Here is a 13,975-nt window from a genome sequence, read left to right as displayed (position 1 = left end):
TAATTACTTATATTGTAGGTAAGTGATATGTTCGCTTTCTTTTAAAGACATTTGAGTCCCCTGATAAATTGTCATGTGTAATTTACATAAAGAATAAAAAGTACAACATCACAAAGTCTAAACTAAGATTTCAAAATAATTTCGTGAAGCAAAATCCTTCATTTAATCTAAATCACATGAAGGAATCACTAACATAATTTGAGGTGATAGGAGTTTTTAGATGGAGATAAAAAAGAAGATAGTGCATTTCATTGGATTTAACCAGCTAGAACAGGTTAGGATTTTAATTGTATTCTTTGTCATTTTGCCTGTTATCTATCATTCCTGATATCTTGAAATAACTCAGGGAAGAAATGAGACAACTTTCTTTGGTACTGTTATAAATTATAGCTGTTTTGCAAGAAACATTCATTTCTGACAGCTGTTCATTTTTCTGGAAGATCCTTTGACTTGAAAAAAAATCTACACGGTATTTACTTTTGTTTTAGGGAGAATTAAATATGACAGTAAACATTAAAAGTTTTCATGACTGGACCTTGTTTGAATAATTAAATGAAAATTTCATTCTGAAATATTAATTGGTAAGTCAGGAGCCAAAGACAGATGAATTAGATGCAATCGGTTTTGTTCAGTGACGACTTTAAGATTGTCAGTGTCCTTTGATTTCTTGACAGTTTAATTTTATGCTAACATCAAATTATCAGAAAGTACAATGATGAAAAGGTGTCTGCTATACTTGAAGGAGGTGGTGACAAATCCTTAAAAATTTTCAAGCTCATTCCAATAAGCATGAAGCTAAACATTACAGAAGAAGGGAAGTCAATTAATTTTCTCTGGAAAAATAATGCTGCAAGAGTAATTACCTTCGCTAATAAGAAGTAAAATTCACATCTTTAGTAAGAGAGAAACTTGTATTGCATAAAGATAAAGCAGTTGCACCAGTTACACAACACAGACTGACAGAATAGATATTAGATGTATATAGATATAATATGTATATATGCATACATACATCTGTATATGAATATATATACATATATGCATATGATTAGTTATATATATGTATTCATTCAAGAAACTTATTCAAGAAAGGTACTGAGGGCTTCCCTGGTGGCACAGTGGTTGGGAGTCCGCCTGCCGATGCAGGGGACACAGGTTCGTGCCCCGGTCCGGGAAGATCCCACATGCCGTGGAGCGGCTGGGCCCGTGAGGCATGGCCGCTGAGCCTGCGCGTCCGGAGCCTGTGCTCTGCAACGGGAGAGGCCACGACAGTGAGAGGCCCGCGTACCGCAAAAAAAAAAAAGAAAGGTATTGAGGGTTCCTATGTGCCAGGCACATAGGTAGACCATGAATACAGTGATTTTTTTTAAAAAGAAAGAAAAAACCAATCCCTGCCCTCAGGGAGATGAAACTCTCGTGGATGAAGGTAGACACAATAAATAATCATCATACAATATGACAAGGGAGTGAGAAATAAAAAAGTTGGAGGGGACCAGAGAATGACAAAGGTTACCTGCTTTAGTCTGAAGCAGTCCCGAATCAGAGAAAGGGCTGATTTTCACAGACAAAGCTCACCAACTTGTCAGACCTTCTCTGCTACATAAAAACTATTGTCCCACGTGCACGCTGAAAGAAACTAAACGGAATACTACATACACACACACACACACACACACACACACACACACACACACACACACCACATTCTGATCTTACCAGATGTATACATAAGAAATATGAAAGAAAAACAAATTCCACATAATGAAAAGCTTCAACTAAATGTGACAGTTTAAAGCCCACTTCAGAGTGAGATGCACAGAGAGATAATACAGTATGCTCGTTACATTGATACTTTTCCCTCTGGGGCACAGGACAGCTGAGGTCTATGAGGTACCAAATTTCAGGTACACAGTGAATTCTAAGGTGGTGACAATGAGCGTGGCATCTTTAGGAATTCACAGGATTTTGGTAAACATGTGGGAATGGATTCCTTTTTATTAATCCCTTTTTTATATCAACTTTATTGAGGTATAATTTATATACAATAAACACACGAGTTTTGAGACATGCGTACATCGCGAAACCACTGCCCAAATCAGACACAAGACATTTCCGTCACCCCAAACCTTATCTCCTGCCCCTTTGCAGTCTGGCCCTCCCTTAGTCCCTGGCACTAGGCCACCACTTTCTGCTTTTTGTCACTGTAAATTAGTTTTCATTTTCTAGAATTTTATGTAAGTGGAATCATACATCATATGTTCTATTTTGTATCTGCTGCTTTCACTCAGCATAAAGATTTCAAGATTTCTCCATGTAATTTATTTCTCTTTATTGCTGATTCATATTCTATTGTATGGAAATACCACCTTCGTTTATCCAGGCACCTGCTGATGGACTTTCGGATTGTTTCCAGTTTGGGGATATTAGATTAAGAAAGCTGCGAGAAACATTTGTATGCAAGTCTTTGTGTGGACCTATATTCTTATTTCTCTTGAGAAAATACATAGTAAATACAAGAAAAGGCTGGGTCACTTCATAGGCATATTTTTTGTGTGTTTTTTTTGTTTGTTTTTTGCGGTACGCGGGCCTCTCATTGCTGTGGCCTCTCCCGTTGCGGAGCACAGGCTCCGGACGCGCAGGCTCAGCGGCCATGGCTCACGGGCCCAGCCGCTCCGCGGCATGTGGGATCTTCCCGGACCGGGGCACGAACCCGTGTCCCCTGCATCGGCAGGCGGACTCTCAACCACTGCGCCACCAGGGAAGCCCGCATATGTTTAACTTTCTATGAAAGTGCCAAAGTATTTTCAAAGTGCAGCCTTTTTCATTCCCATCATTGTCCAGGAGCCGCAGTTGTACCGCATCGTCACTAACGTTTGGGGCTGTCACTTTTTTGGTTTTTATCAATTCTAATGTGTATGTAGTGGTATCTCATTTATATTTCCCTGATAAGCAATAGGTTCAAATTTTTTCATGAGCTCTCACCTTCTGTAAAAGGTATGTTCAAATAGTTTTACACTTCTTAGAAGGCTGCTGAACTTCTTGAGTTTTACCAGTCTTGTATATATTTTAGAGGCAAGTTCTTTGTTAGATACATGTACGTGAGTATTTTCTCTCATCCTGTGTCTTGCTTTTTCCTTTTCTTAAAAGTGTTTTTGATTTTGATAAGATCAAGTTTGTCAAGTTTTCTTTAGGGGCTCATGTTTTGCGTATCCTAAGAAATACTCACCTATCAGGTTTCAAATATTATTATGATTTCTTCGAGTTTTATAGTTTTAGCTTTTACACGTAGGTCTACAAGGCATTTTGAGCTGATTTTGGAGTGTGGGATAAGGTAAGGATAGATATTCATTTCTCTTTCATATGGATATACAGCTGTTCCAGTACTATTTATTTTTCCCATTGAACTGAATTGGCAAATTTGTCAAAAATCATTCGACCAGGACTTCCCTGGTGGCACGGTGGTTGGGAGTCCGCCTGCCGATGCGGGGGACGCGGGTTCGTGCCCCGATCCGGGAGGATCCCACGTGCCGCGGAGCGGCTGGGCCCGTGAGCCATGGCTGCTGAGCCTGCGCGTCCGGAGCCTGTGCTCCGCAACGGGAGAGGCCACAGCAGTGAGAGGCCAGCGTACCAAAAAAAAAAAAAAAAAAAAAATCATTCGACCATATATGTGTAGGTCTATTTCTGAACTCCATTTAATTAATCTATGTTGATCTTTTCACTGTTGTCACACTATTCTGATGACAGTAGATCCCTCAACTCCAGTCAAGCCTTCAGATGGCTGAAGCCCTGGCCAGCATCTTTATTACCTCATGAGAGATTCTGGGCAACGACTGCCTAGCTAAACCCCTCCCAAATTCCTTGCTTGTGGATGTGGGTGATCATGGTAGAAAGGACTACTTAGAAGCCCCTGGAACTGACTCTACCTACCTAAATAAACCAAAAGTGATTCCACGTTCCAAAAAGGATTGAAGAGATTAGTGCTGCCATCAAGGACTTCAAAATACAAGAGTAAATGATTCTTACCATTCAGTTCACCCATGGGGCCTGGAAAGATGAAACTGAACAAATGATAGTGATTATCATAAACTCAATCAGCTAATGACTCTAATTTCAGATGCTTTTCCAAATGTGATTCCCATGCTGAAGCAAGTCAACACCACCTCTGGCACCTGGTATGCAGCTATTGCTCCGACAAATATAGGAGATTCCCCCAGGGTACCTTTAATATTCCCGTATCCTATGATTTAAGTCCGTTAAAAGCTACATCAGTCCAATACAGGAAGGACTATTAATGGTCCAGACACATTAGGAAGAAGTTCTGAGTTACCCCACAGGCATGAAACCAGAGCTTGCTAAAAACAAAGGAGGTATACATTGGGTAGTTGAAGAAGGCCATTGTAAGTACCAGCTATGACCACATGACCAGGTGCAGAAATGAGAATGTTAACAGTTACAAGCATTTTCTTATTTTAGTATTAATTGGCTTGTAGATATTAACAAAATTTTTTCATCTTCTCTCCTATTTCCCTACTACTGATGATAAGTTGTATTAAAAGTAGTTAGACTTTATATCTCAGTATTACTGGACATCAAAGAGGGTGACTTAGAAGAATGAGCATCACCCAAAGGGGCACTGTATCCTCTCTTGAGGGGGAGAGGAAGCATATTCTCTATTGTACATGAGATAGTCGTAGTAGGTTAGGTGGAAGTATGACTTTACTATTTGGATTTTAAGTGTGGTTAAAGACTGTATAAGGGTGCCAGGTTGACAAGGGGTGGACCGTGGTGGCTTTGCAATACGTCAACTCAACTCAACTTTCTTTCCCAGAATTCCCTTCCCAGTACCTTCCCCATTAGGGTGGAATAAGAGAGACATTGTGTGCATGATTTGGAAGATGGAAGGGAAGCAGCAGCCACGTGCACCAGGTGCCTTTGCTGCTCACATGCTCTCACCTCATTGGAACGGCAGCATCCGGGTGTGCACTATCTCCACCTTGCCCTGGGGCCTCCCTCAGCTTCTCCAAGTCCTGGTCCAGGCACATGATTTATTTCTGTACGAAAGAGCACCATCTTCTCCAGCAGGAAATCTACAATACGGAAGTCAGAGGTGTTGAGAGACCAACCCAGGTTCCAGTCCGTCCTCACAGGCTCAACATTACCTTCAATCAGGCCAGTGCACTTTGATATTGGATCGTCTGAACTTGTCACTTGTTGATAAATGTCAACAGCTAAGGTAATATTTTTAGATGTAGAATTGCAAATCCTGAGACATGGACCCATGTTATGCCAGGTCTTTTCTTCTTTGTGCCTAAATGAGTTTCACGTTCCTGCTAATTCTAAGGAGCACACCACACACAGATGCAAACCTGCATATGGGAGTGCGTCTGGCCTCATCACCTTCTTTTGGATATGGACACACACTGCTATCCCACCGATAACCAACTGCCGCCATCCCACGTAGCGCAGACAGCAGCCAGGAAAAGCCATATGCATTTATGGAGCTTTTAACACAATCAGTTAAAAACAGACTGGCGTATTGTTGATTGTGGACTCTGCAGGCTTTCTGTGGTGAGCGGCGTGCACCACGCTGCTTGTATTTCTCCCCACTAATTTTCTTCCCTGGTGCTGAGGAATAAAACGCCAGCTGGCGTTAAGGAGAGGAGAGGTCTGAACAAGTTTATTACCCAGATGCTGAGACCCAAGAAGCAGAGTCATCAGACAACACTGAGTCTTTTGCTAAACCATCTTAGATAGATTTCTTTGGTACCACAGGGGTGGTTTCAATGAGTTGCGTATTGTACTTTTAAGAACTGCGTTGACTGACACTGCTCTTATATAACACATATTAAATAAACTATATAAAGATAAATGTAAGAATGCTTCAAATGAGCATTTAGTTACCAAAAATAATGTAGGTGTTGCTATTTAATTGTATAATTATATTGCTGCTAGTTATCTCTTTAAAAGTCATGAGTATCGGGTGATGTATGCAAAAATTTTCAGTTATAAGATGTATAAGTTCTGAGGAGCTAATGTACAGCATGGTGACTGTGGTTAATAATAGGGTATTGAATACTTGAAAGTTGCTGAGAGTAGGCCTTAACTATTCTCATCATGAAAAAAATGCGTTGTTATATGAGGTGATAGATGCGTTAATTATCTTGATCTTGGTAATTATTCCACAGTGTATATGTATGTCAAAGCATCATGTTGTACTGAATATATTCTCTAAAGGAAAAGGAACAATGGGATATCAGTATGTGAATAAGAAAAGGACACAAACACACGCAATATTGCACCCACTTAAGTTGCTTCATATAACTGTATGCTTCTTAGTCAAGTTCAGGTGGTTCCCATACATGTGCTATGAGTGTGTACACCTCACTCCTACCACTCCATTTCCATAGAAACTATCTGGCGAGGAGTTTTTGAATCTCTCCTATCTGAACTTTTTACTATTTATCACTGCTTACTTCTCAAAATAATTAAACCTCTAATTCTGAGATGCAGAGTTGCATGATTCACTTTCCTCTCTCTGAAACTTCTTTCTCTCCTGTGTTACGTCCCCACGGGCTCACCTCACACTGCCCACCCAGGGTCCCAGGGCTCACTCTGCTCAGATGCTTTGAGAATAGATGCTATCCACCTCCGTAGGTCAACTACTATTGGCACTCAAATAATATACTTGGTCACTCTTCCCCTCAATGTTTTCTCCCTGGACTTATTTAACATACTTCTCTGTTATTCAAAGAAAATATCTGCACCGTCCAACTTTCGGAAGACTCACCATGAACAGTTTCTAGCCACCTTCACATTTGAAATATTTATGGTTTACCAAGAGGTTCACATGTGTACTTATGAAATGACCTTCAAACTAACCAAAATATAAATTTTTAAATCCGTCCTCTAAAGATAATCATTTTATGCTGCCCTTACATAGACCTCTTTTCTTCTCGACCAATTCCTTCTAGTCTTCCCACTTTATCAAAACCAAAACCAACTCACAATTCACAAATTATTTTTGCTCTTTAGGGGATAGTAAATCCTAAGCTCTCTGAATACGTATTTTCTACTTTTGTTTTACCTGCAGTTATCCACCCCCAGAATAATGCCAGCCTCAAGATAAATTTATGAGGTTAGAGGTCAAGATGGCGTATATGGTGGGTGGGGTTAGTGGCTAGACAGGGGCTGAGGGCGGGACTCTGGGAGGCGGTTATGTTCAGTTTCTTGATATGGTTGCCAATTGGATGGGTATTTTCTGTTTGTGAAATTTATCAAGATGTTTGGCCATAATTGATGAATGTTTCTGTACATTGAAAACACAAAAGAAAATCAGTCTACTGAAATCAGCCCCAAATCTGTGTTTACTCTGTTTCTCCTCTCAGCCTGTTTTTCCATTCTACTCACAAACGTAACAAATAACAAACACACTGAGTTCATTTTAAAAGATCTAAGGCAATGATGACTTTTATCGTTGATTTATTCTATCTCTACCATCACAGTTATGTTTCTAGCCAGGGAGACAATACTAATATTCTTTAGACAAAAGTAATTTATCCTCGAACTCTTCCCATTGATCAAGTTCCCTACATGCTACCATGTCACAGGTCTAATTAGATGGTGTTCAGAAAGCATCTGATGGGGCTACACTTGAATTTGTGTTGTGGATAACAGACAGCAGAGCACAGGAGCACCATGCTGGAGTGTAGTAATGACTCTGTAATTAATACAATTCAAAGAACTCACATGGGAAGCGTCACGTCCTTCCTGTCTAACATGATTAATAGACCTCAGCTACCAGAGCCTGTTCATCCTGGTGTTTCTTCACATTGGAAAGAAATGGAAATGTAATTCAAGATTTTATAAACCTATATGTATTTGCTATGCCTCTTACGCACACACAAACGCACGTACCACATGTACACACGCCGTATACACACACACACACATACGCTATGTGTCTTTTTTGGAAAAAGCCAATATATTGCAAGTATCTGGGGCAGTCCATGTGAAGAGTAGACAACAATGGATAAAAGTATTAAAATGAGTGGACTATTCAGTCCTAAATAACTACTTTTGGTATGGCATATTCTTCTACCTTTCAAATGTATTCAGATTAAGAGGAAATATCCAGGCCAAGTTTAGCTTTGCCCAAAGAATCAGTCAAAATAGAATATATGAGCAGTAAGAAAGGATCCCATCATATGTTTCTCCCACAGTACAGATGGACTCGATTCAATAAAAAAAATAGCATTTATTATTTACTGTGGGCCAGGCCCTGTGCTAGGCCCACCCAAGAGAAACCAACGGGAGCAAGACACAGTCCACGTCCTTAAGGACGTGGCAAAAGATGTGATTAAATCAAGGGTGTTGAGAGGAGATTGTCCTGGGCTATCCAGGTTGGTCCCAAATGCAATCACATGTATATTTAGAAGACATGCACATGGAGGAGAAGACAGCTAGAGAAGGCAACATGAAGACAGAACAAAGAGATGAAGCCACAAGCCAGAGAACCCCGACGGCCCATGGAAGTGGGAAGAGGCAAGAAACGAGCCCTCCCCAGAGCCTGCAAGGGGCGTCTGGTCCTGCCGACACCTTCATTTGAGCTCAAGGAAACTGACTTCAGGCTCAGGCTTCCAGATCTGTCAGAGAATAGATTTCTGTTGTTTAAAGCCACCCAGTTGTGGTCATTTGATACAGTAGAGACAGAGAACTAATACTCTGGATTAGGTGAAAATGTGATGTTAAATATCTAGCTACTTGGTTGAAATCCACTGCATTTAAACCTCTTCCATGTGTGCAATGGCAAAAAATAGTATTAAATACAATTTTACATCATTACTGTGAAATGTGAAGCAAAGTTGCGACAAAGGACCATCACTGGTGGAATCAATTTTTCTTTGTTCTTGGATAACTGCATATTATTAACAAATATAAAAGTAAGGAAACGCATTCTAATAAGATACGTAGGAGAAAACAAATTGGAATGAAAGTCAGGTTTCTCTGAAGAAGGCTTTATACTGATGTCAATTAATATTTAATATCACTTAATCTGAAAATAATATGTATCACATTGTTTTTTAAAATAATGACAAAGTTTTGGTAACATGCATCACTCAGGGATACTTTTAATGATAAAATGATAGAGATAAGACAGTTAAGATATATCCTCCATTTCCTTAACTAGTAGCTTATAGATGAACAGGATTTTGTCAAGCAATAAAACTCTATGTCATTCACTAACTCACTCAATCGAATATATTAACTGAACTTATACTGTATGACTCTAATCCCAGAACTTTGGAGAGCTCCAGAATATGGTCTTGTGACTCTTCTTTGAACATCTTTCAATCTCAAATACCTGTCTCCAGAGGCAGTTTATTTCTGCCCAGTTAATGTGATGTCTGTGACATTTTCACTTTCTTTCAAGTTCAACTGATAGTCGCTATCACGATTATAGCAATAGTTTTGATCACAATTTACTCAACATAAATGAAGGACATAAATGCCAAGAAGACAACCAAGAATTTATCAGACATTCTGCTACTTCTAGATGATACATAACTCTTGGTACTGGTTCATTTTATCTCTGCCAACTATGTAACTAATATTAGGATAGCACATCCACCCTGCCTGTAAGATGGGAGAATCTCTAAGTTGAAATGTCTACCTGAGTGAGGTCTTTGACATACCCCTCCTCAATAATACTTGTCTCTTCTTTCCTCTGAGGCTTACTCAAATGCCAGACACTATGCTCCTATGTTGGAAAGTATGGTCTTCCATCAGGGATGTGCCTTCCGGATTCTTAGATGGGAACAGATCAGGGTTATTACTGACTCACTCCCCAGCTCTGTGACCTTTGAAAACCTCCTCCTCTCATCTTCACTTTCCTCATCTTTAAAATGCAAATTGTAATGCTTCCTGATTTCTTCCGAGAACTACTGAAGATGAAATGTGATGATAATGTATGTAAAAGATGTTTGAATATAAAAAGCTCTACCAGGGCTTCCCTGGTGGAGCAGTGGTTGAGAGTTCGCTTGCCGATGCAGGACGCGGATTCGTGCCCCGGGTCCGGGAGATCCCACATGCCGCGGAGCGGCTGGGCCCGTGAGCCATGGCCGCTGAGCCTGCGCGTCCGGAGCCTGTGCTCCGCAACGGGAGAGGCCACAGCAGTGAGAGGCCCGCGCACCGCCAAAAAAAAAAAAAAAAAAAGCTCTACCAACATAATCTACTGCTGTTTTTTTCCCTTGTTAAGTGTTCCCAGATTCTACTCAAGCATCATCTCTAAGTCTCAATACACCTAAGCTATTATATTGAATTCTATGTGTTTATTACCTGTACTTTGTACATTGGTCTATAGATATCTAAGCTCAGGGAATAGTCCATTCACTTTCTTCCTTGTTATTTTCCCTTTAAATTTACTAGAACTTCCTCTTCTATGATTGTTTTGTCTGTATCATTTATTTATTTTATTTTTCTTGGAATCAAACATTTATCACAAAATGAACACTTTCCATTTTTAAACATACAATCACTTTTCTTCATATTTATCTCAAAATTAGTAAACAGAATTTTATTCAAACTTTACAAATATCCTTTACATTTAGCCTGAGATTAAGCATGAGAAAGTTCAACCTGAAGTTAGACTTCGTTACCCAAACACTTAAGCATCTAAAAATAAAGATGAGGATGAATGTTCATTTATCAAACATAATTTAAGCATTCCAATAAACTCTGACAATGAAGAGTGACCCAAGCCAAACTTTAACCTGCTCTGGTCTACATGATCTTCAGAGCCTAAAAGTACCTATTATTTAATAATGATTTTAAAAAGTCTTCAAATGACAAATTATGAAGGTGTGTCCAGATGTAGAATTTTAGTTCAACATTTCTATAGCTGCTGCTTTAGACTAATATTAAAAAAACAACTCCCCAAGCCTTATTATTCAACATGTACTTAAAAACATGTAGCAGGGGCTTCCCTGGTGGCACAGTGGTTGAGAATCTGCCTGCCAATGCAGGGGACACTGGTTCGAGCCCTGGTCTGGGAAGATCCCACATGCCGTGGAGCAACTAAGCCCGTGCACTACAGCTACTGAGCCTGCGCGTATGGAGCCTGTGCTCTGCAGCAAGAGAAGGCCGCGACAGTGACAGGCCTGTGCACCGCCATGAAGAGTGGTCCCCGCTCGCCGCAACTAGAGAAAGCCCTCGCACAGAAACGAAGACCCAACACAGCCAAAAATAAATAAATAAATAAATAAATAAATAAATAAATAAATAAATAAGTAAATAAGAAGTTTCTTAAAAAAAAAAAAAAAACATGTAGCAGCATGGTATAGTTTATTTTTATAAATATTAGTACCTGTAATAAAATATAAAATACAGAGTCTCCCTTTTTCAAATATTAAGTCTCTGAATGCTTCATTCATCCTCTGATTTCAAACCCATACAATGCACTCATATGACATTGTAGATTTAGCACTGAGACAAAACAGTGTACATCTGCTGGTGAAGGAGTGCTGTGGGAATACCAAAGTACTACATTATAGAAAGGAAACGTTGAAGCAAAAATACCTTCTGAATATATACTGTACATTATGCAAACAAACATTCATAATAAGAATCAACACAGGCCAAAATATTGTTTTCTAGGAAATCAGAGTCTTCTTTCTTTTAAATCACACACATTGAAGATGCTTTTTGTTAGGAAAAGAATGGAGCCTGTTCCTGTATTTGCTTATGTGCTTAAATATCTTGGAAACAAGTAATTGTTACATTCATTTGCTAATGGTTTGTCCTCTTAGTTGGCCTGCTGGTGCAAACAAGGAATACAGTACTATTTCAGTACCTGTTTTTCTTTCTATTTTATTTATTTATTTATTTTTGGCTGCGTTGGGTCTTTGTTGCTGCATGCGGGCTTTCTCTAGTTGCGACCAGCGGGGGCTACTCTTCGTTGCGGTGCATGGGCTTCTCATTGCGGTGGCTTCTCTTGCTGCAGAGCACGGGCTCTAGGCACGCAGGCTTCAGTAGTTGCAGCACGCAGGCTCAGTAGTTGCAGCACGCGGGCTCAGTAGTTCTGGCGCACGGGCTTAGTTGCTCCGCGGCACGTGGAATCTTCCCCAACGCTCGAACCCGTGTCCAGTGCATTGGCAGGCGGATTCTTAACCACTGTGCCACCCGGGAAGCCCCCTGAGTACCTGTTTTTCATGTAACACTAGCTACATAATATATACTTAATTCATTTTTATCAGTCCATATTAATAATATAAATAGATTAAATGAAGCAGTGAAGTTCAAAACTTGTGCAGGGGAAACTAGTTGATAATTCGTTTCCAGTAAGGCTAGTAGCAAAATAATTACTTCAAAGTCAGCCCAAGCTGGCAGTAAACCCCTGATTTAGCAAGCTGAATCAAAGTTTGAAGTTAGTTTATTTCCTATATGACCATACAAATCTAGAATTTCCTATGTGAAAGAAAGTGCTGGCAGAATCAAAGTCCTGAAATAAGAGAATGAAGTACTGATTAGGTTTTCAGAATGCCAGAGATACTAATATGAAGAAATTTGAATGTCTTAATGATGGCATCACAGCAATGGCCTCAGGATTTCCTTAACGAATCAGAAACTGAGAAACACAATTTGTTAGTCAATAAAGTTCTCAATCAAAAGCCTAAATGTGAAGCAAAAAATGATAAAGACACAAAATCAAAGATGCATTCTCTACTATGACCATCTGCAAGAATTTCAAGCTTTATGTCAACATGTGTACCATCAACAGCCCCTCTAACAGGAAAGAACTTATCGTGACTGTCCATCCCTTTTCAGTTTCAAGTCTTTGAAGGACTGCATTTCCAACTGCTTCCCGGTAGGCAGGGCTGAGCGCATGCAGCAAGGATGGGAGGGAGTCTGTAAATGATCGTCCACCTGGTCGAAAGCACAACCTACCACCCCGAGCCCTGCTGCAGTGAGCTCCAGACAGTATCTATTCCTTTGTCTTGTTTCCACATTGATATAGGCCACATCGTCTGCACAGCACAGGGTTTTTGAGACAAACATGGTGTTAACTGCAAAGAGAACAGCATTTACAACTCCTTCAGCTTCCAGCCTCATGTCTTTCCTATCAGATCCTTCAAAGCCATTAAGCTCTGCATCTTCTTCAAATCCTGACACGCTGCTCAGCTCCATGGGATTACAGTCTGTTTCCATTCTGCAAAAATCTTTGACGTAAGCCCTTTGACTTCAAGTTCCGTGATCTTTTCAGCAGGTGGAGTGGCTGCAGCTGCGCCCTCTTTCGGCTCTGAGAGGCATGTGACGTGGGAACACTACCGTCTTATTCCTGCCACCTCAGGCACAAGTCTGCACACACGCCGAGTCCTCCTCTTACTCCCTCCCCAGGCATCTGGCCATTTATTTATTTTAATTCAAGGGATACAGATTTTCTGGACACTTGCAACTCTAAGCAAGATAATAGCTACCTTGTACCAATGCAAATCTCAATGCGTAAGTCTAATATGCATATTCTAAGTATAAGGTGTGGTCTGTGCCCTTAAGGAACATTCAGCCAAATAGAAAGACAAGAGTCACTCCCTGAAAAGGAATAATTTTGTTAAACATTTATTCTCAGCATTCTAAGAGGCATTCTGTTCCTTGCCTTTCCGAAATAGGTGGTTAGCCAATTCCACGGGACATGTTAGGAGGGAGAACCCCAAGTGTTAACCTGTTGACATTCTACAACAGTTCACAGCAGGGCCAGGACCTAGGGCCTTGGCCTCATTTTCTTTAAATAGATTTTATTTCTTAGAGCTGCTTTAGGTTCATAGCAAAATGAAGCAGACGGTAGAGAGATTTCCCATTTATACCCTCTGCCTCCACACATGCACAACTTCCCCTAGTATCAACATCCCTCCCCAGGGTGGCACATTTCCTACAGTTGATGAACGTACACTGACACCTCGTTATCACCTACAGTCCAGAGTTC

General features: G+C 40.3%; 1 pseudogene; it reads right to left on the bottom strand.

The window, feature by feature from the left end:
• Positions 1-12,795: 12,795 nt before the first annotated feature.
• LOC115854905 (GSK3B-interacting protein pseudogene) lies at positions 12,796-13,209 on the bottom strand (annotated as a pseudogene).
• Positions 13,210-13,975: the final 766 nt, after the last annotated feature.

This window comes from Globicephala melas, chromosome 17 (assembly GCF_963455315.2).
Source record: "Globicephala melas chromosome 17, mGloMel1.2, whole genome shotgun sequence".
Classification (NCBI taxonomy): domain Eukaryota; kingdom Metazoa; phylum Chordata; class Mammalia; order Artiodactyla; family Delphinidae; genus Globicephala; species Globicephala melas.
Note: the sequence above shows the minus strand (reverse complement) of the source record. Positions and strands in the feature narration are given on the sequence as shown.